Here is a 24062-nt window from a genome sequence, read left to right on the forward strand (position 1 = left end):
TAATTTCAGCCCAGCAGTGACAAAAGTATCAATGTAGTCCTGAGATGAGATTGAGAGATCTGAAAATCTGGCAGATAATGTATCCCATGCACCTACAGTCCTTCTTCCAGGCAATGAAGCGTGTGTGTTTGGGAGGAGTAGATGAAAGTACACCTAAGTTGTAGTGGTATTTTGATCCTGGTGGTGATGAGCTGCCAGATGAGCTGGCAGCTTTGCTGTGGTTCCAGTTAACGTTAGGTGTTGGAATTGCACTGATCCCAGCGAATGGAGAACCTTGCCGGGGAAAGATGAAACCCCAAAGTCTTTGGAGTGCATTGTAAGAAATCAGACATTGTCCCTCAGCCATTTTTTTTCAAAAACAGGATTTTTTAAGTGCATGTTTGCGTGAGGAATTGATTGCATAATTGCATTATCTTTATTAGTAGCTATTAATTGTGTTCTGAGTATAATTGTTCAAAGATTTGTCTGATGCATCACATTCAATTGAAGTGATGGGCAGCTTTAGATAAAAGCAGTAAGATGGAGCAAATAGGTGACTGAATGTTGGCATGAACAGCCATAATTCAATTGGAGACGGTTACAAACCAAGATAATGTGAGACCACACTTTGATGTTTGAAAAAATTGTACTGACTTCATTATAAATCCCAGCCTACAGATCATGTTTGCATTCCCATGATGGAGTTGTACCAGCTTGGTATTCTGCCAAGAAAGCTGTGTTTTCTGCAAGTGCCCAGAGCTAAATCTGAGAAGTATTAAATGCTTCAAAGTAGTATGGTGCGTGACTCCACAATATCGACCTTGACATGGATACCTTTGTGATAGATGGACAAATTCCAGTGACTTTAGTCTCAGGCCCTTCTACTGGAGTCTTTGTGACTCACTTCTGTAGTATTCATCATTGACTAAATGAAATCATGCCTGGATAAAGTCACTGGGTGAAGTATTCCATCTGTTCAATAACTAACTACAAATTCCCATTAAGTGAATTCTGGAACGTGGTGTTCTTTTGCTGACTGAAGATTTAACCCAGAAGTGTAAGAACGAATTGTAAAAGAGGAATTCGATGCTTTGGGCAATGAAATGGTTAATTGATTAAGACAGCCTTTTGGTTGAGTTTTAAGTGTCCCATTCCCAACTTTCCTACAAAATCAGGCATTTCATAGAGTGGGAAGGTAGATACAGGGTTAACTTGTCAAATATGTGAACCAGAAACATAATTAGCAATGAATGAGCCAACTTGTAGTTTAATGTGGTGCATCTGAATAACCTGTTCTGGAGAGCCGGTTTCATGATCATTCCTCGGATCTTGGCAGCCATTTCAATTTATTGCTGGCTCCTTTTCCTTTGGCTCGGGAAATCTAGCAGGCAAATGGGCTGGGAGTGTTTGATCTGGCACTTAGTGAAACTCCTCTCCTAACAAAGAAGAACGTTCAGCCAACATTGCTCCATATCAGTGAACCTCAGCATACCTAGCTATGGTCTCTGTTCCAGTCCTTGGTGCCTGATTTCTGGTTGCTGTTGGTATTTTACCTTGTGTTCCCTTTCCCATGTCCTCTGCCCAGGCTAATGATTCTGTCTGACGTTCAGCCAGGCTCTGACAGCTCAGCTGCTGGGAAAGGGGTCAGCACAAATCATGAGAAATCTGCATTTCTGTCCATTAAAATTTATTTAAAGCATTCTGAATTACTGGTAGTACTGCCGCCCTCCCAATTACAGACACTTCTAAAATGCTAGAGGTGGGATTGTCTAAACCTAGTATAACAAAACTGCTCCCACACAAAACTTTTATTCTTGGGCTTCAACTTGAATCAGTTGTTTCCCTTCAGAGATCGACATGAAACAATGCCCTTGTTTCTGAAGGGCTTGCTATGAAACAGCAGTCATCTAAGTGTTTTGTGATCCCGCAGAATTTGTATGCAGTTTGTGGTTGTATTTGAAGCTCTAACCCGAGAGTGAGACACAGTAGTTAGCTTTCAACACAGGGCCCTGTTGAGTGAGGAGACTGTTTTCCAAGCAGTAGTATTTGTAGTCTCTGTAAATGATAGCCACTCGTAATGAGTAATAGGCTAAAGCAGTGGAAGAACATGAGTCAAGTGGTGTAGAAATGCAGTTGAATGACAGAAAATATCGATGAAATTTGAAGGTCCCTGTAAAACTGCAACTGTGAAATTTGATTCTGAATGACTAAATAATTCTAAAACATGTAGGGTTGGCGTGACATTTTGAGTTTAAATTGACATGAACAGCCAACTCCATTTTCTTGAGAAACTCGATGGATTTGTATGGATATTCTGCAGCGTAATATACACACATACCCCATGCTGTTGAGATTTTTGTTGTTTTCATGCAATCCACAAAGCTCTCTCATTTGATAGACCAACAAGGCTTGAGAAAAAGTATTTTTTTAAAAGGTTGTTGAAATTAGTTGTGCCGCATTTATCTCTGTTGTGTAGATCAATGAATTTATCATCTGTTTCCCACCCCAATACCCCTCACAGATAGTTGCTAATGCCAAACATGACTGATGTGCTGATCATTGTATTTTAGCAAATAGACAATAGAGATCCCTATGTGTTACTTCTGAAAATTTGAAGACAACTGGTGGAAGATGAGAGCATGTTAAATTGGTCTTGGTTAAATCATTGATAATATGTAGCAGTAGAATTGTCAATGAGTATTTTGACTCCTTACTGTGGGAAGAGAATTCAATGTGGTTTCATGTCCTTTGTTGACATTTCCCCTCTGGCCACAATAATAAATGGTCTTTTTTTAAAAAAAAGAAATTCGGATTGATCATGAGTTGTATTCACTTGACAATCTATTGCAAACTGAAACTATTTGGACATCCAGTTTGGGATTAGTAGGGTCTAAAGGCGATGTAAAGATTGTTCAACCTTTTTAGTAAAAACTGTAGAATTTTGAACCGGCTTTGTTCAAATTGTATCATTTTCTGGTCTTCCTCTCGGTCCATTTGCACAGTCTACAACAGAAAAATGAGCCAAGCTTCTGTTAAGGTTAATAGACTTAGCTGATAATTCATTGTTGTGACACTCTGTGAACATTCTATTAGTTTTACAGTTGTAGAAATTTGCCTTTGGGTTTATTTGAGCAGAGAGGCAGCAATGGTTGCATAGAATGTGAGTTACTAATCTTTCTAGATGAAAGAAGCAGGAAAACTGTTGAATGGTTTCATACTTGTACCTTTTTTTTGAGTTTTATTATTGGACGCATATGTTTTCCACTGGAATAAAACATACTGGGATTCCTAAATTTATGAATTTAATGCTTTAGTATTTTGTAATAGTTTAATTATAGACTGTATAGCTGGTGACTGATATAGTCAGCTGATGTTTTCCCCCGACATAATTAGAAGAACATTTCATGAATCAAAGTTAAAGCAATTAAATGATTTGCTAAAACTGCTGTAACCTTCCTGTAGCTAGAATAGTGAGTGGTGTTAAAGTAATCCTCATTAGTAGGACTGTGGAACAGCAAGATCCAAATGAAATGTATTCATTTTGTTCCCAAGTAACCATTGCCTCTGAAATGCACCTCCAAAATTATGGGAAGCTATTGAATTGGTTTTGATTTTTAATTGAACAATTCTTTTTATTGTTTTCAGTGTTCAAGTCCTGTTTGGAAATTGAACAATACTCATGTGTACGGAAGCAGGGTGTATTTTGTGAATAGGAAATCTGATTAGACAGACTAATAATTTTTTTTTTCTTTTGAAACCACTCAGTTTTGATTCTGTGAAGTCTGTTTTTGTGTTTAAACCTTATATTTTTATAAGGTGTGTGCACATTCTCCCCATGACCAAGCAGGGTTTCATGGAGTGCTGCAGTATTTTTCTACGTTCTGAAGGTGTCCAAGTTTGGGTTCGTGAATTGTGGGTGTACCAAAAGCAGGCCAACACGTCAGGCTGCTCCCAGCACAATCCTCACTGATTTGATGCAAATAACGCATTTCACTGTGTGTTGTGACAAGTTAAGATAATCTGATCACTATCTTTGATCGTTTTCTCCTCTAGTCACCAATTAAGATCATGTTTAGCTTTATTACTGTAGTTTAGTGTGTGTGTGCACGCAGGCACATTGGGGTACAATGTTATTTGAGAGTCTGGTTCAGAACTATTAAGTGAATGATTGGTAGCTGTTCAGAATAATTTGTATTCAAGCAAAAATAAATCATTTTGGCTTGCACCTGCACATTATTGAATTAACTGCAGTTCAAACTAGTTAATGTAAATGTGGACAATGAACAGTTTTTAAATTACCAATCCCTGTAAAAGAACTTTTTGATTTGCTATCATATCTACAGTATGAATATTGAATGATTACATTTGTAAATGGAAACCATGTGCTTCAGGCCTTCATTGGTGCCGTACGAAGCAGTCATCCATTCCGTTCCCCAGCTCTTTGCCAGTAATTCTGTAACATTTTTCTTGTAATCTATCCAGTCCCATTTGGTAATGATGTCTGTCTACTATAACCACACGTTCTGGCAATGAATTCCAGATTGTGGCTGCTTGCTGTGAGGGAGATTCTGGTTATCCCCCTTGCTAATTAATTTAAATCAATCACTTCCAGTTTTCCATCCCGCTGCCAATTTACTTTGGCTAGGCTTTTATGAATTTGAATTGCCATCAAATCAAAAGTAAATTAGTGCTGGAAATCTGAAATAAAAATCCACAATTCAGAATATACTGTGCAATTGGGCAGCACTGAAGTGTTATTTTTCTCTCCCTGAAAGGATGCATGCATGACCTCCTGAAAATTTCCAGCAATTCGCTTATCTTCCAGACTAGTCCTGGTTAAATGGAGATAGTTGGAAGATTTTGGTTGGGCCAGTAATTCCATAGCAATCTTTCAGTGCTAGTTGTACATTTGTGATCCAACTGTGTTCAAGGAGGGGGGTATTTAGAAATCAACTTGTGAACCTTTCTCACAATTTAGCAAGTGTTTCTTTGTCCAATGAACTAACTTGAAAGTGAATTACAATATTCCAGAATCCACTGAGGTTCATTATGTAGTTTATTTCAGATATAAGTACATTTAAATCTAACAAGGTGTTTTTGGTACGTGCTTTCCATTTCTATCTCTCTTTTTAATGGAGCAACAAAAGTGTATGCTCATTAACATTGTTCATTTTTTCCACATTTTTTTTGCATTCTAAAGAGAACTATGTTCACTTTTGTATTGGCATTAAACGAGACCACTCGGTCTCTCTTGAGCCTCATACATATGAACATGTTGTACTGGCACATTAATGTTCCCTCAGTAACAGGGATCAAAAACGCAAGATTTGAGGTGATTTTTGTCCTCTGACTCTGTATAGCTTTCATTTTTGTGACTGAATTTTAAGCCACTTTCTTGCTGATTTTTTTTGTACATGAAATGGTTTGTAAAAAGTTTACATACGAATGACTTAATTCCTTGCTGTTTAGCTAGCAGAGATTTATAGTCTGTATAAATTCCACATATGAAAGCAAAATTAAAGTTGTCTATTGCAAGCAAATATATTTTAAAAATAGTTTTAAGAACAACAAATTAAGAATCTGAGTTTTGTTATGTGGGGTACCACTAAAATTAGAAGGAATGTAAGAGATCAGAAAAAATGAGGAAATGTGATTTTTTAAAAATGTAGGCTTGGGTTTTAAACTGCTGCATGATCAAGGCAAAGTAGCAAGAGTTTCTCAAGTTTTAAGGTCCTGAAAGAGCCAAAGTTGAAGAGGCATTGCCTTATTTAAGATTGTTGAAATGAAGGAGGACTGGAGCTTAAGGGAATGAAAAAATGTCTTGTGGGCACTGCACACAGTAGTACAAGGTTGAAGAACAAAATAGTCAGCTATGTAGTATGTGAGTGCAAGGAACTAATTTCCACATACCAGATCTTTTCAGTAGAGCAGTCTAGATGGAAAAAGATAATTCCAATGGCCATTTCTGAATTTGAAAATAGCCCCAAAGCTGCAACTGTACATTTAAAAAAAAATGTATTGGTACCTAGGTTTTGAAATTGAAAACCAAAACTCAACCACAATTTGTATGAATGTCTTCACTGAGAAATAGTATTTTCTCTGTGCTGTACTTTTAAGATCTATAGATTCAAAATCAATGTTAAATTCCCCATGAGGCAAAAAAATAGCTGACTAAATATTTTGAAGTTTTGTTTGTGCTGCAATGTACATTGAGCTTTTAAAGTACCATTCAGAACAGTATAAGAAGTTTGTTTTAATAGAAAAGTGCCAGTGATTGCTTTTGTGAGTTCATTGAAGTTGCTAAAGCATTGGCTTGTCTCCTCCCTGATCTTCACCTCATTACTCTGGGGGCCAGAAAGCATTGCAATTACAACTAAATTCACAGAGAAAAGATACCATCATGAATTTGGCTGATCTGTCCTTTAACTTGGCAAGTGATCTGATGTTTAACCTACATTTTACCTGAGTAAGCTGTTTCAATGTGCTCTTGTACATATTGTCAATTTTTCAGTTGTTACGCTCCCTGATCCTTGGGCTTAGTGGAAAAATTAAACCAGATAGACTATAAAATCAAGTGTAGTGACGGGGGCTGGGGGTGTGGTGTGTGTAATGTGTGAGGGAATTGTTCTTTTAATATTCTGCGAATTTTATTAACTATCTCGATGAGGAAGCAGTTGGAGCAGCTTAGCGAGCTCTTACTCCCCTTCCTTACCACAGCCTCTGATCTCCGAATGGAGAGTCTCTTTATACAGAAGAATTGTTTTTTTTCCAATAAAGTTTTTTGGAAAAAAAAGAAACTGCATGCAGTTCTTTGCATGATGATTTTTTTGAATCATTGCTTAAAATAGGTCCAAGTATTTCAGTTATCATTGTCTGGAGTGTTCAGTCTTGAAATCACTAACTGTACAAAAACAACTTGCTTGTGGTTGAATCTCTACAGACAGAAATGAAGCATTTTAAGTTTGTTGTTGTGTATTAAACATTATGAATGCCAGCAACACTGAATCTTTAATCCTCTGAAGTGACTTACCAGATAAATGAAAACATTCTCTAATTTCTTCTGAAGAGAAATGTAGTAACTTGCAGTAAAAATATTTTACATTTGTCCCAAAGCCATAATTTCTGGTGGAGAAATTGTTTGTACCGATGCCATCCATATTTTTCTTTTAAAAAAAAATCTGCAGATATAATTATACTATTGTGTGGTTTAATTTTTCTTTTCCTTGACTACTGGTGTGAAATAATTCTTCCACCAACTCTAATCCAAGTGGCAATGTTTTCAGATCCTTTGTAATTTATCAGTGTGTGGATCGTGGAAGGATTTTGTAGCTCAACAGTACAATCAAAAACAGAAATGTTTTCTTAATTGTAATATTTTAATATATTCAACTCAATCTTATAATATTAAAACTGCAGAGTAAGGCATATTTGTAAGTTTAAATTTGGATGTCACTGGACATGAAAGTATTAACTAACAGTATTTTTAATGTTTTGTGGAGTTACACAAATGCTAAAGCTGGTTATATTTTAATGTCCTTGCATTGTAATTTTCTATTTTTTTTATTTGAGCTTGAACATTCAGGCAAGATAAATTGGCAAAGGCATTCTGCCTCGTGGCATTTCTAAACGTAGAACCAAAGAATATAAATATTTTTCAAATCATAATGCCTTGAAGAATTGATTCCATTACTTGAAATCCCAAAACTAACATATAAACCATTTAATTTTACTGTTTTGATGGTTTATGCATGCTAAATTTAGTGCTTCAGCTTTGCAGTTCTGAATAATAAGAGCATCTGACTTGTTATTAAACATTGCTTTGCTCACGAACCTTTGGATTAGAAGTTAAAATTCAACTAGATCGTGACCAATCCAAACTCTACTTCAACCCAAAGTCGTGGATGTCTTTCTTGATGCCCCTGTGCTGTTGGGTGCAGGTCTGCCAGCCAGATTCTGAATGAAATTACTGACTCTTTGTCAAGAAGCAGCCCAGCTCAGTCCGTGGTTTGAGATCCTGATGCACAAAATTAGGTGCTTCCGTCGAGTTCTGACCTGTTGCAAGGGTGGAAAAAGAAATACAACGTGACAGTAATTGATTAATCACAAAGTGGTTGGTTAGGAATGAATATCTTCTGATACATGAAGTTTGTGAATATGAAGTATTTTTATGCAAATTGATGTAAAGACTCTATTGCATGAAATTGTTGAATTATGTAAGGTACTTTGAAACATACCACCACATTTTGGCTTCCTGAGATGTTATTCGCTTTTCAATTACTCTATAGAAGCAATCAAAATCAGAGGACAGTGTCCTAGTACATCTTTCAAGACTTGTCCAACCAATTTTGTTGATATTTTGTCTAATCAATTGCTGCAAAGGCCTGTACCATTATCAATTCAAAATTGTGTAGTTTACCTGTTGATTATAGAACTGAAGTGGTTACTTAACCAAGCTTTGTATATCTTAAATGTTTGGGGGGGGGGAGGAATCAACTGGTCTTGAGGTGTGTTGTGTGAATAATGCTATTTAGGACAGTAAGCTTTGTGTGGCAGAACTGTTTTAAATCAAATTAAAATACTCAAGTTTTAATGTCTTGCTATATTAAAATATTTAATAGTTTTAATAGTTTGTCTTGCTATCTCTATTGTTGTGTAGGTATACCTAAAGACAATTGATTAAAGGCAACACTTATGTTTGAACTAATTTCCTTTTGCTTACCTGTAAATACATAGTTTGTAGCAAATTGATCAATGTGATAACCTGGACTTTATGTGGCGTGTTAATTTGACAAAGGGCTACCTGTATGATGATATTAAGGCATAGCTAATATCTGCATACCCGTGTGCATTCAGTGGTTGTGTGTAGCGGCAGATGTGCTGTCAGACCCCGAGGTAGAGTTAGCAATATAGGCTGAGTATGATGTCCTGCATCTAAGGACTGTTTCTTTTTACCAATAACTGGAGAATAAAAGGCTGTCTATGTATTTTTTTTGTTTTGGTGTGCCCAATGTGTTCACTGTAGTACAAGTTGGAACTGTCGTCTTTCCTCAGAATAACTTACTGCTGCTAACAAAGTTTTGTGGAAATAAGTTTTTGTAATGATGAATGATGCTTGCATTCTCACTGACATCAAACAGTGTCCTGCAGGTGCAAGCTTTTATGATCCAGTTAGCCATTAATGTACCTTTTGTTGGCAGGAAACTTGCATGGCCACCAAAGAGTATCATGTTTATTGCACCCCTTTTGTTTTCCTTTTGTTTATTTCAGGAAATTGATAATTGCAGTTTCTAATTATTTCCTGTTTATATTCCTGCTGACATGAGCAATCTCTGTCGCAAACAGAGGTGATAATTTTCGAGTCTAGTTGGCCCCAAATACCTACTTTGAATGTAACTATAGGTGAAGTCTAACTAGATTTAAGAAAGACTTCCCTTACAAAAGCAGGATTTCTTACCCATTAAAGATAAACTAGAAGAGTCTTCACATGAGACAGTGACAGTTTTATTGGTCGCTACTTTGGAGATTTATTGTTTTATGGCACAAGTAGAATAATAGTGTAGTCTGTGTGAAAACCAAAGTGTTGGCTTATCCTTTTCTTTTCCACACTCCTTCCTCAAATCTAGACCCCTTAGGCACTAGGAGCAAAACCCCTTTTTTTGATAGCTTTATTGAACCCTTTTTAGAAGCAATTCATCTGGTTCTGGTAACTTGATTGAAGCTTTCCTCCTCCTTCCTTCTCAATACTTCATGTAATGCATTATGAAAATGGCCAAAAGAAAAAGCTTTCAGTCGACTAAAAATATTACCATAGAGTAAGCTTCACCCCTGCCTAATAGAACTGGGCAAGAAATGAAATGTCCGTTGTGACGACGTCTGCTAGAAGAGCAATACTTAAAATGTCCACACCTTTTAACTGTATTGCCTTTAAGTGAGAGGAGGCAAACTAAGTTAATATTTTGCACGTGAAACAACTTTTTTCCTGAGTTTGGGAGGGTTTTTCCTACAGTACAATACACGTTGATGAGTTGACTTGGCAAAGATTTCAGAATAAGCTTTCACCTGTTCCTCGGTCACTGTGAGGTTGATGAGGTCCATACCCTTGATTGGTGTTTTTTAATTTGCATAATTGAGCCACGAAGTTAATTTGTAAATATAATATAATATGCTTTCTATTTAATATGAATGATTTTTACTGGTGTTCGTTGTTTCTGGTTGTCGTAACTTTCTTACCTGGTCCCTTGGAGTCAACAATGATTCCAGGTGAATTGTGGCCAAAACTTGTGCATGGCTTATTTTAATTCCGAGTAGTCATGGCTACTAACCGTATTGACAGAGTGAGGTCTGGATCCAGTGGCAAGATGGCCCAAGGTAGCTGAGGACCAGATTCTGTTGAATACATGGACAAAGATAACTTCATCTCATGAGGAATCACACTAGTCAGAGATCCCACCTCGCTGACAGTTCATTGGCTACTGCATTTCCTATCTTGCAACAGCTTGCAGAGCAAGCTCTCCAAGTGGCTATACCCTGGCCATTGTTGATATATTATATCTGTCGTAGTAACAACTGAAGAGTACATGTATCAATATATTCATTGCTTTTGGTTCACTCTTTGGATTGATAACATACAGGATTGCGAATAGATTGCTAGTTTTTTTTTAATTTGGTGAATGCTGGAGTGAATCGTAGAGTTTGTGTAGTGGATCAAAATCATTGGGAAGGAGTGTCTGAATCTAAAAGGTTGGTTTGCAAGTCCAGTGAATTCGACGGTTTTCTCAATGGAATTCACACTTCAGGTGGCTAACACATTTGCCTTTGCAAGTTCCATAACTGTTCTGATATTTTTACAAATACTTCCAAACACTTGCTTAACTTTGCAATGTAATTTAAAACTCTTTAAAAATGACATTCTTCTAAATTCCTTTTAAGTTGTGAACCGCAGCTCCATATGAGCAATTCAAAGTTCAAAGTAAATTTATTATCAGAGTACATACATGTCACCATATACAAACCTGAGATTCGTTTTCTTGTGCACATACTCAGAGTAAGTAATAGACCCATAATAGCATCAATAAAAGACCGTACCCAACAGGGTGGACGAAAAGCCAATGTGCAAACAATGACAAACTGTGCAAATACAAATAAAAAAAAATAAATAAGCAATAAGTATTGAGAACATGAGATGAAGGGTCCTTGAAAACCAGTCCACAGGTTGTGGGAGCAGGTCATTGCTAGAGTGAGTGAAGTTATCCCCTCTGGTTCAAGAGCCTAATGGTTGAGGGGTAATAACTGTCCCTGAATCTGGTGGTGAGAGTCCTGAGGCTACTGTACCTCCTGCAGCAACACACATACACAAAATGCTGGAGGAACTCAGCAGGTCAGGCAGCATCTGTGGAAATGAATAAACAGTTGACGATTTGGTCTGAGACCCTTCTTTAAGACTGGAAAGGAAGGAGAGGACACTGGCATTAAAAAAAAAGTGGGGAGAGAGGAAGGAGAATAGCTGGGTGAAGCCAGTTGGGTGTGAAAGGACTGAAGAGGAAGGAATCTGATAGGAGAATGGATCATAGGGGAAAGGGAAGGAGGAAGGCACTGGGGGCGGGGGTGTGAGGTGATAGGCAGGTGAGAAGAGATAACAGACAAGAGTGTGGAATAGAAGAGGAGGGAAAATTATTTACCAGAAGGAGAAATTGATAGTCATGCCATCAGATTGGAGGCTACCCAGACACTCTGAGGGTGGCTTCATCTTGGCACAAGAGGTGGCCTTAGACCAACATATCAGGATGGAAGTGGGAATCTGAATTAACATGTTTGGCTCCAGGAAGTTTCGCTTTTGGTGGATGGAGCGGAGGTGCTGAATGAAGTGATTTCCCCCAATTTAATGGCCACCTTTCTTATGACGGCAGCAGCTGGGAAAGACAAGAGTGTGGTGGGGGTGTTTGATGGATGCTGCTCTCCTGGGACACAGCTCAGTGTAGATGTGCTCAATGGTGGGGAGGACTTTACCCATGATGGACTAAGGTGTATCTACTACTTTTTGTTGGATTTTCAGTTCAAGGGCATTGATATTCCCATATCAAGCTGTGTTGCAACCAGTCAATATACTGTCCTCCGTACACCTATGGAAGTTTGTCAAAGGTTTAGATATCATGCCGAATCTTCACAATTTTCCAAGGAAGCAGAGGTGTTGCTGTGCTTTCTTTGTATTTGCACTTGTATGCTGGGTCCAGGACAGATCCCCTGAAATAACGCCAAGGAATTTAAAGTTGCTGACCTTTAATCCCCCGACAAGGTCTGGCTCATGGACCTCTGGTTTCTTCCTCCTGAAGTCAGTAATCAGCTCCTTGGTTATTCACCAAGTGATACATTAAAATAAAATCACTTCTAACCTATTTACAACATTGACTTTCCTTTTTGTGTTGTATAATTGGTTTCTTTCCTAGTTTTTGAGGGATCCCTCACTGATATCCTTTCTCTAATAGGATGCCCAGCAATGTAGACAGTATTGGAGCATTAAGTCAAGCACTGATCAGAACAAATTTTCCAATACTCATTTGAGTGAAACTCTTATAAAGGCTTGAAACTCTTGATGCTATTTCTATTAGTTTTAATTTATTTTTTCATTAGTTTTCTCATGAAACTCTGAATTCTAAATGTCTTTTGCATCTATCGTCAAATTTTTAAAGGTGGTCATTGGCCAGGCAATTTGTTTTCTGATTCCTCATTGGCATATTTTCTGATGTATCAATTTATAATTCTGCAATGTAACTTACAAATATTCGTAAGTGTGTTATGTCTGTGCTGCTTTTAGCTTGTTCTTCTGTTAATTTTCCTGGAATAAGTACATTCTGAAAACCTTAACTTGTGTAATATCTGACCAGTTTGAACTACTTGATTTTTAAGCTGTAGAGGGAAATCTTCATCCGTGATGAGAATTCCACGCTGTTTCCATTGCAAATATCACTCTACTTTGCCTGTTCCGTGAAGTATTTCATAACGCTCATTATTTGTTTTGTTTTAAGCCTTTTCTTTCTTCTTGGTTTCTGTCTCTTGCATTGAGTTGATAGGCTGTACACTGGATACATGAGTAGTTTGAAATATTCTATCATCTAAAATATGCTGGAAAGATTGACTTTTTTTACACTAAAAAATTATGAGCATAATTAAAATTGTTTTTATTGTGCAATACTTTTTCCACCTATGCTTTTTAGTTGGTGCCCAGATCTCCCAATCTACAAGTCAGAAGTTCAGTGAATTATGATTCATTGAGCCATCAGTTAAACCGGGGCAGCAGCTTATTTGGGACAACTCTTAAAGAACAAGAAGTAATCAAGAAAATAGCCAGGATTCCCACTAGTTGTGACAGGAGATATTGCCAGTTTCTAAATGTCAGTTGTATGCACTTGCATGGCCATTAGCCACTACAGCCATGCTTTGAGCTAACAGTTTTTAAATAGCATCAGTTGCGTGTGTTTGTTTTCCAAAAGCAGTGATTTTTGGTGCTGATAGTTGGAGAGAAATAGACAGCAAGACAACTCAGAACTGTTTGCTCACTGCAGTTTAAAACATTCAGACTTGGAGAAGCCAGAAATAGCTGGGAGTGAAAATTGAACTATTTGACTACTTCAAGTTAGGAACTACAAATAATTTGAAGGTATCAACAATCATCTTGAACGTTATGATGAAAGTGAAGATTTGAAGGATGCAGTTGTCGGCAACATTGTATGAAGGCCGTCCATTATCTGTACCAGGTTCCTGTGGTGATTTTGTTCATTTATAGTCAAAAGAATGCAGTAGTGTTCACTGGATGAATTCCCCCATTGATAACTATTAAGAATTACTACAGTTTAATAGTACTGTAGTAGTGGCAGTGTTACGGTTTGTTCTGTAATACAGTTAAATACATAATTTGTTACTTAGTGTGCCTTTTTTTAATGCCTTTATCTATTTCCGTGAAACTTCAGCTAATTGGGACAGCCACTTAATTGGGCCAAAGTGCACTGGTCCAGATTTGTCCCAATTAACCAAAATCCACTGTATTAAATAACCCCATCAAAGTCTGTCTTGGGTTTCCAGATATGAAGTTTCCATTGAAGTATATACTCAATGACATCACTATCCAAAGGTAGTTTAAGCAATTGTTGTCAGTAGGGTGGGGATCAGTTGATGGTGGTGGGGGGGAGTGCTTTGTACTTCGGTTCACCTGTGAACTGATAATTTTTGCAGAGCAGAGTTTTATCAATAAGCTTTTGTGTTTTTAAAATAAATTGTTGAGTGGAAATAGACATAGCTCCTGAGCAAAATATTGTATTTGTGCGTGCGGCAACAATTCCTAGCTTTGCAAGGTAATATTGATTAGCACTGCGAGATGATATTGATTAGCTCTGGGAAGAGGAATGTTACGAATGCTCTAAAAGTGGCAAAAAAAAAGTGGAGAAGTTGGTAAGGAGGGTGTAGAGCATTCTTGCCTTTATTGGTCAGGGTACTGAATATAAAAATAGTGAAATCATGTTGCAGCTATATAAAACTTTGGTTAGGCAACGACTGAGTATTGTGTGCCGTGCTGATTGCCAAACTCCCAGGCTAGGGAGTTTGTAGAGTGCCTACGGGATGTATTTTTGGAGCAGCTTGTACGAGAGCCGACCAGGGAGGGATAAGGCTATTCTGGATTTAGTGTTGTGCAATGAACAGGATTTGATAAGTGATCTTGAAGTAAAGGAGCCATTAGGAGGTAGTGACCATAATATGATAAGTTTTTATCTGCAAGTTGAGAGGGATAAGGGCAGATCAGAAGTGTCAGTATTGCAGTTGAACAAAGGAGACTATGGAGCCATGAGGGAGGAGCTGGCCAAAGTTGACTGGTCGGATATCCTAGCAGAAAAGACAGTGGAACAGCAATGGCAGGTATTCTTGGGAATAATGCACAAGGTGCAAAATCAGTTCATCGCCCGGAGAAGGAAGGATTCAAAGGGGGGAAAGTGGCCACAGTGGTTGACAAAGGAAGTCAGAGATAGCATAGCATTAAAAAAGAAGTATAACAGAGCTAATGTGAGTGTGAAGACAGATGATTGGGAAATTTTTAAGGAGCAACAGAACTTAACTAAAAAGGCTATATGGGGAGAAAAAAATGAGGTATGAACGCAAACTAGCTAGGAATATAAAGGAGGATAGCAAAAGTTTTTTTTAGGTATGTGAAGAGAAGGAAGATAGTTAAGAACAATGTTGGGCCCTTGAAGAATGAATTGGGAGAAATTGTTATGGGAAACAGAAGTGGCAGACGAATTTAATAAGTACTTTGGATCTGTCTTCACTAGGGAAGACACAAGCAATCTCCCAGATGTATGGCTGGGCCAAGGACATAGGGTAACAGAGGAACTGAAACAGATTGACATTAGGAAGGAAACGGTGATGAGTAGACTGATGGGACTGAAAGCTAACAAATCCCCAGGTCCAGATGGTCTACATCCTAGGGTACTAAAGGAGGTGGCTCTGGAAATTGCAGATGCATTGGTGATCATTTTCCAATGTTCCTTAGATTCAGGATCAGTTCCTGAGGATTGGCGAATGGCTAATGTTATCCCACTTTTTAAGAAAGGAGGGAGAGAGAAAACAGAACTATCGCCCTGTTAGCCTAACATCAGTAGTGGGGAAGATGCTGGAGTCCATTATTAAAGATGAAATAGCAGCATATCTTGATAGCAGTGATAGGATTGGGCTGAGCCAGCATGGATTTACCAAGGGCAAATCATGCTTGACTAATCTATTGGAGTTTTTCGAGGATTTAACCAGGAAGATAGACGCGGGAGATCCAGTGGATGTGATGTACCTTGACTTTCAGAGGGCATTTGATAAGATACCACATAGGAGATTGGTGGGTAAAATCAGAGCTCATGGCATTGGGAGGAGGATATTGACATGGATAGAAAACTGGTTGGCAGATAGAAAGCAAAGGGTAGCAGTAAATGGGTGTTTCTCGGAATGGCAGGTGGTGACTAGTGGGGTGCCACAGGGCTCAGTATTGGGACCACAGCTGTTTACGATTTACATCAATGATTTAGAGGAAGGCATTGTGAATAACATCAGCAAGTTTGCTGATGATACTAAGCTGGGTGGCAGTGTGACATGTGATGAGGATGTTAGGAGAATTCAAGGTGACTTGGATAGGCTGGGTGAGTGAGCAGAAACTTGGCAGATGGTGTTTGATGTGGATAAGTGTGAGGTTATTCACTTTTGGGAGCAAGAACAGGAAGGCAGATTATTATCTGAACGGTGTTGAGTTCGGTAAAGGAGAAATAGAAAGAGATCTAGGAGTACTTGTTCATCAGTCTCTGAAGGTGAATGAGCAAGTGCAGCAGGCAGTGAAGAAGGCTAATGGAATGTTGGCCTTTATTACAAAGGGAATTGAGTACAAGAGCAAGGAAATCCTTTTGCATTTGTACAGGGCTCTGGTGAGACCACACCTGGAGTATTGTGTGCGGTTTTGGTCTCCAGGGTTAAGGAAGGACATCCTGGCTGTGGAGGAGGTGCAGCGTAGGTTCACTTGGTTAATTCCTGGGATGTCCAGACTGTCTTACGCAGAGAGGTTAGAGAGACTGGGCTTGTACACGCTGGAATTAAGGAGATTGAGGGGGGATCTGATTGAGACACATAAGATTATTAAGGGATTGGACAAGATAGAGGCAGGAAATATGTTCCAGATGCTGGGAGAGTCCAGTACCAGAGAGCATGGTTTAAGAATAAGGGGTAGGTCATTTAGGACAGAGTTGAGGAGGAACTTCTTCTCCCAGAGTTGTGGAGGTGTGGAACGCGCTGCCTCAGAAGGCAGTGGAGGCCAATTCTCTGGATGCTTTCAAGAAGGAGCTAGATAGGTATCTTATGGATAGGGGAATCAGGGGTTATGGGGACAAGGCAGGAACCGGGTATTGATAGTAGATGATTGGCCATGATCTCAGAATGGCGGTGCAGGCTCAAAGGGCCGATTGGTCTACTTCTGTACCTATTGTCTATTGTCTTACGACAGGAAGGATGTGGAGGCTTTAGAGGCAATAGAGCAGAGGTTCACCAAGATGTTACCTTGATTAGGAAGCATTAGCTGTAAGAAGAAGTTGGACAATTTTTTTTACTGAAGGGTCAGGGGATTGGGGGGTAAGGGTGGGTGCGACCTGATAGAAGTGTATGAAATTGAGAGGCATTGAAAGAGTAGATTATTAGTCTTTTTCCCCAGGATGGAAATTTCAAAAATTAGTGGGAGCAGGTTTAAGATGTGAGGGAAATGTAGAAGAGTTGTATGAGGCAAGCTTTTAGTTTGAAACCAGAGTGGTAGGTGCCAACACCATTACCAGGGGAAGTGGCAGAAGCAATATGATAGCAACGTTTGAGGCATTTAAAAAGGAACAATCAGGGAATAGAGGGATATGGACCTTGTGGGCAATTGGTGTCAATTGGCACCATGGTTGGTACAAACATTACAGGCCAAATGATGTGTTCCTGTCCTGTACTTGGAACATCGTTAGAATATTTCCCTTGAATCAATTACTCAGAGACCTATGAGCCAAAATAATTTACCCCTCCACCTGACTTGTTCATTTTGTTTTGTGTAGTTTGAGAGACGAGTTGAAAAAGTCAGGACTTGAAATTGCTAAAAACCCGTGTTTTTTTTCCCCCTCAATCTGAGCAAAGCTGATGTTTCTCATAACCTCACTCTTTATTTGCTTAGAAACATTGACATTAAATGGCAATGGATCAGATGTTCTTGATAACTACTTCAGTTATGATGAGACAATTGCATTTAAAAAAAATAATTTTTCATGTGTGTGTTGAAATTAGTTTGGGTTATTTTCCATTTTCCTTACTGTTTGGGCTGTGTTCACTAATATTTTGTCTACCAATGTAGAAGTACTTCACTCCCCAACCAGCTCAAGTCTTTTGCATGCATTGAAAGGGAGAATAACACTCTGCCTGAGCGAATACGCACAGTAACCCTGCGATCTCTGTTGTGGAGGTTGATGCCCAAACAGCCTTCAAGAGGATGGAGTCAGCCCACAGTGGCGTACCTGGCCAAGTACTGAAAACCGACTGACCGACTGACTGGGGTATTCAAGGACATCTGCAACATCTCACTGCTGTGGTCTGCTTCAAAAGGACAGCAGTCTTAAAGGTGCCCAAGAGGAGCAGCATGAGCTGCCTCAATGACTGTCCCCCAGTTACAATCACATTAAGTGCTTTGAGAGGCTGACCATGGCCAGCATTAACTGCTGCCTGAGCAAGGACTTGGACTCACTGCAGCACGTCTACAGCAAGCACAATCTCACTGGCTCTTCACACTTCTTTGGAGCACCTTGACAACTGCAAGCCGTACATCAGACTACTATTTATCAATTACAGTTTCAAAACCTGGATCTCTGCCACCTCTGCAGCCGGATCCTCAGCTTCCGTATTGGGACGCCACAGCCACTGCAGATCAGTAATAGTACCTTCCTCTCACCCATAAACAACACAGGCAAACCTTCAGGGTGTGTGCTCTACTCTCTTTACACTTGCGACTGTGTGGCTAAGAACAGTACAGATATGATCTATAAATTTGCCTCTGATACCACTATTGTTGGTAGACTCTCTGATGACGACGAGGAGATAGATCAGTTGGTTGAATGATGTTGCAATAACCTGGCGTTCAACATCAGCAAATCAAGGAACTGATTGTGGACTTTAGGAAAGGTAAGTAGGGAAAAGATGCACCAGTCCTCGTTAAGGGGTCAGAGTTGGAAAGAGTCTGTAACTTCAAGTTCCGGGGCGATAATATCTCTGAGGATGTGAGCTGGGCCCAGCATATTGATACGATCATGAAGAAGGCATATCAGTAAATCTACTTTATTAGGCATTTGAGGAGATTTGATACATCACCAAAGGCTCTTGCCAATTTGCATGGATGGTGGAGAGCATTCTGACCGGTTGGTTGGAGATTTTTCAGCTCAGTATGGAACTTGCATGCACAAAGACCACAAGAGGCTGCAGATAGCTGTAGACTCAGTCAGTTCTCTCACAGGCACAACTCTCCTCACTATCGAGGACATCTTCAGGAGGTGGTGTGTCAAGAAGGTGGCATCCATTATTAAGGATTCTGTCCTCCTGGATGTGCCCTCTTCTCGTTACTACCATTAGGTCAAGTGTACAGGAACCGAAATACCAACACTTCACAATTTAAGGACATCATCTTCCCTTCTGTCATCAGATTTCTGAACAATCCTTGAACGCCACTCTATTATTCCTTTTTGCACTTTTTTTTTGTAATATATAGATTTTTGCACCTTTTGGACTGTACTGCTATCACAAAACGACAAATGTTATGCCATTTGTCATTTATAATAAATCTGATCTGAGGTAAAATTGTTTGTTGAGGAATACATTTTAGTTAAAGCTACATTGATACTTGAGTACTGAGCTAATTCTTAAACATCTGGGAAGACTTAATCCATTAGTGAATATGTCCTATGTAGTCTGAAATCCAGCTGTAGTCTGAAGAAATGAGACATGTGACTAGTGAAGTAGTTCTTTTCCCAGAGTGTATGTAGTATACTTAATCAGTTGTGTTATTTAATCTGTTGTCATATTCTACATAACTTGCGTCAATTATTGAATAAAACTAATTTTCGTTTATTTGTGTGCTCCCTCTTGTCTTGCATGACTGACTGCCAATATTTCTTAACTTCCTTTTCCACCCCCCCCCCCACCACCCGTACTGACAGTATAGGCAGCCAAAGCTGTCATTTTTCCCAGTACCTCTTTACCTAACTACCTTTTCATGTTTTTTTCCGTCTGAGCAGCTTTCATCTACTTGTTACAGTAAGAGAGGAAATACTTTCTTTGTCTGAGATGACTGTTGATTTGGGCTTTGTGTCCTGTGAAATGGATTGACGCAAGGAAGTTATTCAGCTAGAACAGCAAGTTTAGAATGATCGTGCGATATTGTATCTTTATTCAGGTAGCTGCCTTAAAACACATTACTCCATGTATCAGAATCATAGGCATCAAGCTCCTCTGAACAAAGTTCTAATATATGATGAGCAGAAAATGGCTTAATGTAATTTTGTTCATAACTTCTCTGGCTTGAGCATGGCACATTTACTGGTGATGGTACTTGGTGTATCATAATACATGATTTTTATTTTGCAATTATATCAATTCCTTTCAGTATGAAGTTTTCAGATACTTTGGCCGATACAATATTACTTGAAATGTACACTTAATTGGACCTTGTTTTCAGGATTCTTGGTGCACAAATGTGTTTTCTTTAAATGCAACCATCCTTATTTGTTTTTAAAAAAACAAGTAAGTGTCCGGAAGAGAGATAAGTGTTGGGTTCTGTTTTTATGAGTTCCTTAGTGGTGTGTGGCTAGCCAGAGCATGTTAGGGGATTGTGATTTATTGAAGACCCTTGAGCATGTGTTTACTGTCAGCTAGACACCCAGACAGACAACCAGGCTGTAAATTGCATTAACAAAAAACTTCAAAGTACATCTCTTTCTCCCCAGAAACCTATAGACTTAACTACGGTTTACCACCCTAGTTGGTCTTTTAGTAGCATTCTCCATCCGTTCACAATGGGCAGAGCTGGGTAATGGCCTACTTTATCACCATTGTACTCTGTGATAGCTTTTGATCACCTCAAGTGCATAATCCACCTTTCATGACGAGGCCCGTAGTTATAAAATGGAAGATCTTTCAATCTGTTTAGAGGGGCATTCATTTATTTACAGATGGACATAAATTAGCTCATTTCTCTTTCCTCTTCGCCCCTCAATTGTTGGAAGCATATAAAAAAGGGGGGGAAAAAAAGGGACTGTGAAGTAGTAACTGATTCCATAAAAGACATCGGTCACTGAAGGAAGGAATAATCTTGCTTAAATAATGTTAAATGTTTTCAGTGTATTTGACCAGAAATCTTTGTGCACTTTTATTGAACAGGATGTTCACTGAAATCTTTTGGAATTCTGGGTCCATTGTTAGTAGTCATAATCTGAATTAATTCCATTTAAAAGATTTAAGAAAATGTCAGAAGATGAGCCGTTGGCTAGCTTTAGTCACCAGGAAAGTGGCAAGGGAAAACCATATCTTGGGATATGATAAATCGTGTAACAAGCCAGAAAACAGATAAACCAAAAAGGAGGCATGTATAGGACAGCAAAATAAGTATTTACTTTTTGTGGTACACTGCAACTTGGTTGGTGGGTGGTGGTGATACAAGGGAAGGAAGTGCTCCTTTGTTTCAGGGCTCCTTCGTGCTAATTCTGCTCTAAGAACGAAATATTCAGCGATTAGTTACCACAGGGTAAGTGGTCAAATGCCCCAAGTAAATGATGCCATAAATAGCACAGCCTTTGGAATAACAGCTTGTAAAACTGTCAAGAAACACATTTAGTGCCAAAGATTACCTCTGCTCTCCAGAGGTGTCAAAGCCAGCAAGATGTTAACCCCTTTTCATATATCGAATCAGTAGGACAGCTTTGTATTCTGAAAGAGAATGCCTGCTGAATTCGTAGTGGACCAAATTTTAGCATGGTTACTACTTGGGTTGATCTTTCTTTTAAGTTTGGCCCATTTAAACAAAAATCATGTGTTTAGAGCAGCCAGAAAAATTAATGCCATTTAAATTGAGAAGGAAATGAAAATGAATGCTGCTTTTTTCCTATCTTATTCAAAAATAATTATCAAAATTTACAGCTTTGAGTTTGGGCTTTGCAAATCATTCGCCAACAAATAAGTGATCATCTTATTTGTAATTGAAGTAAGGCGATGGTGTCTTTCTAAAGATGGGTATTTTGAAGAATCTTTCGTTACAGTCACTGGGTGAAGATGAATCCCTCTTTTGTCTTGCATGCTATCTTGGTGCTTTTGTTTTTAACCTTTCTCGCTTTTGTTAGATTTACTTGTGATGTGGAGCACATAGTTACATAATCAAATCCTGGTTTCTAAGCAGTCTACTTTGCACTGAGTTATGAATATCTTTGCTATATAAACTAACAGGATAGTTACTTTCATGAGCGTTGGATTAAGTTACTGCTTTATAAGCATTGTTCTCAAGTTTAAACAGAAAGTGCATATTTTGGTGGAAAATAAACAATTCCAAGTTGCCAGTGAAGATTTCAGATCATTGAGTATGCAGGACCCAACCAGACTTCGGTCATTCCTTTTAATTCCAGGTCCAGGAGGAGCAAAAATAAACATACCAACAGCACAGTTGTTTTATCCATTCTGATAGCTGCTTGACCACATCAGTCTGTTGCATTTGTTGTTTTCAAACTACTTTTATGTGTTTATTTTTTCTGTCCCCAAAATATACTGCATGAATTCAGCTGCAACTGCTGCTTTTTACTACTTACCAAATCTCTTGCATAAGTTGGAACACCTTTACCCACATCATGAATCCCCATTGCTCTATTTTCACCCCATTCTTTGAGGTAATTTTATCATTTGGAAAAGAACCTGCTCGGTTGCATGTCTGTTCTTTCAATTCTTCCGTTCCTATTAAACAACTTGCTCCCAAACTTTACAATATTGACTCGTGTTATGAAAGGAAACATTTTCCCAACCTCATATCCAATACTGTAGCTTTCTCTATTCCAAAAAAGTCAAGAGAAAATAATCTTTGATATTTAAGCGTATGCCTTTTTTTAACCAAGCTTGCTTAGAAGCCTTGATGATTCAATCCAAGTTCACATTTCCTACTAATTAAGGCTCACTCTTTTTCTTTCATTAGATTTACTTTCAGCCTTCCGTGCATGTCTACTTTTTGTCCTCAGGGTTTACTACATTAATTTAAAGTAAGATGCTATCTGTATGAAGCTGTTCAGATAAGGTCTACCTAACTTAGTACCTAGGTTGTGTAAGCTTCCTTATGGGCTTCTATCTGCTGCAATTCAGAAGAGTGAGAAAGGACTTGGTCAAAACAATGATCTTGAGTATTGCCAGGATAGATGTTGTGAAGAGGATGTTTCCTCTTGAGGGAGATTCTAGAAGTAGAAATCACTGAGTTTAGGGTCACCCACTTAAGGCAGATGAAATACAGTCTTTCTTTCAAAGAGTTGTGCGTGTCTGGAATCCCAACGGGTGTTAGAAGCTATGTCTTTGAATGCTTAGAGTCAACAGGCAAGGAGATGAAAGGTTACCAAGGAGAGGTGGGAATGTGAGTTGAATTAACAATGATTATTGTTAAAATAGTGGCCTGGTGCTCGACATAATTTATGGGTTCATAACAATTACATTTAAATATATTTATGTTTTCAATCTTTTCTAGTGTTAGTGTTTTAATCTTTTTTTTCATTTTCAATTTTTAAAATATATTTGATGCAAGCATCATGTGTTTGAGTAAACATGGGGAACTTGTTTAACCCTCTGAAGCATTTCTAGAGCCAGGGCTTTTACTTGTGGTGGCCCTTGCTAATTGGGAGCTGGCTTTGAAGTTGCAGTGTGGGAAGAACTGGTAGTTTGAGAGCAGGCAGGAAGATGCTGTGTTTAGTGAGCCAGGACTGACTATGGCACTCTGTTGGACTTGGAGTTGCAACTGTAGGTGGTCTTGTCTTCTGCGTAGGCGGTCCCTCAGGGTCAAGGATGACTGACTTTCACATTGTTTCTGTAAGCTCCAAGGTGACCGATAAGACCAATGTGGGGAACTCATTGACATTTCAGGCAGATGGTTGGTTATTTTGTGAAATGGTCTACTCCATACAATCCCCATATAGGATTCTGATGCACCAGTTAAGTTTCCTAATGTATTCTCGATGTGGCCACTTCCATGTTGGACAGTCACTGGCCAGAGTTCCAGGGACCAATGGGGATGTTACATTTTTTTTAAATTTTGGATTTCAGTATGGGAATTTGAATGTTCCTCTGTACACCTTGTAAGACCTTTTTTATAAGAGACACAGTGCTCTAAGCTCTCATGGGAGTCTGTTGTTGGACATGCAACTGGCTGTTGTCTATGTTAGGCAGACTGTGAAAAATATGGCCTCATTATTGGGAATTTGTCCATGGAGAAGACACTGACATTGTTTCATTTAACATTCCAGTGAATTTGAAGGATTTTTGTA

At 38.7% G+C, this 24062-nt stretch overlaps 1 protein-coding gene across 3 annotated transcripts in view; it reads left to right on the forward strand.

Moving 5' to 3' along the window:
• mllt3 (MLLT3 super elongation complex subunit) overlaps positions 1-24062 on the forward strand; it is a 118402-nt gene that overhangs the window by 68727 nt on the left and 25613 nt on the right. The window lies entirely within an intron of this gene.

This window comes from Mobula hypostoma, chromosome 16 (genome assembly GCF_963921235.1).
Source record: "Mobula hypostoma chromosome 16, sMobHyp1.1, whole genome shotgun sequence".
NCBI lineage: Eukaryota > Metazoa > Chordata > Chondrichthyes > Myliobatiformes > Myliobatidae > Mobula > Mobula hypostoma.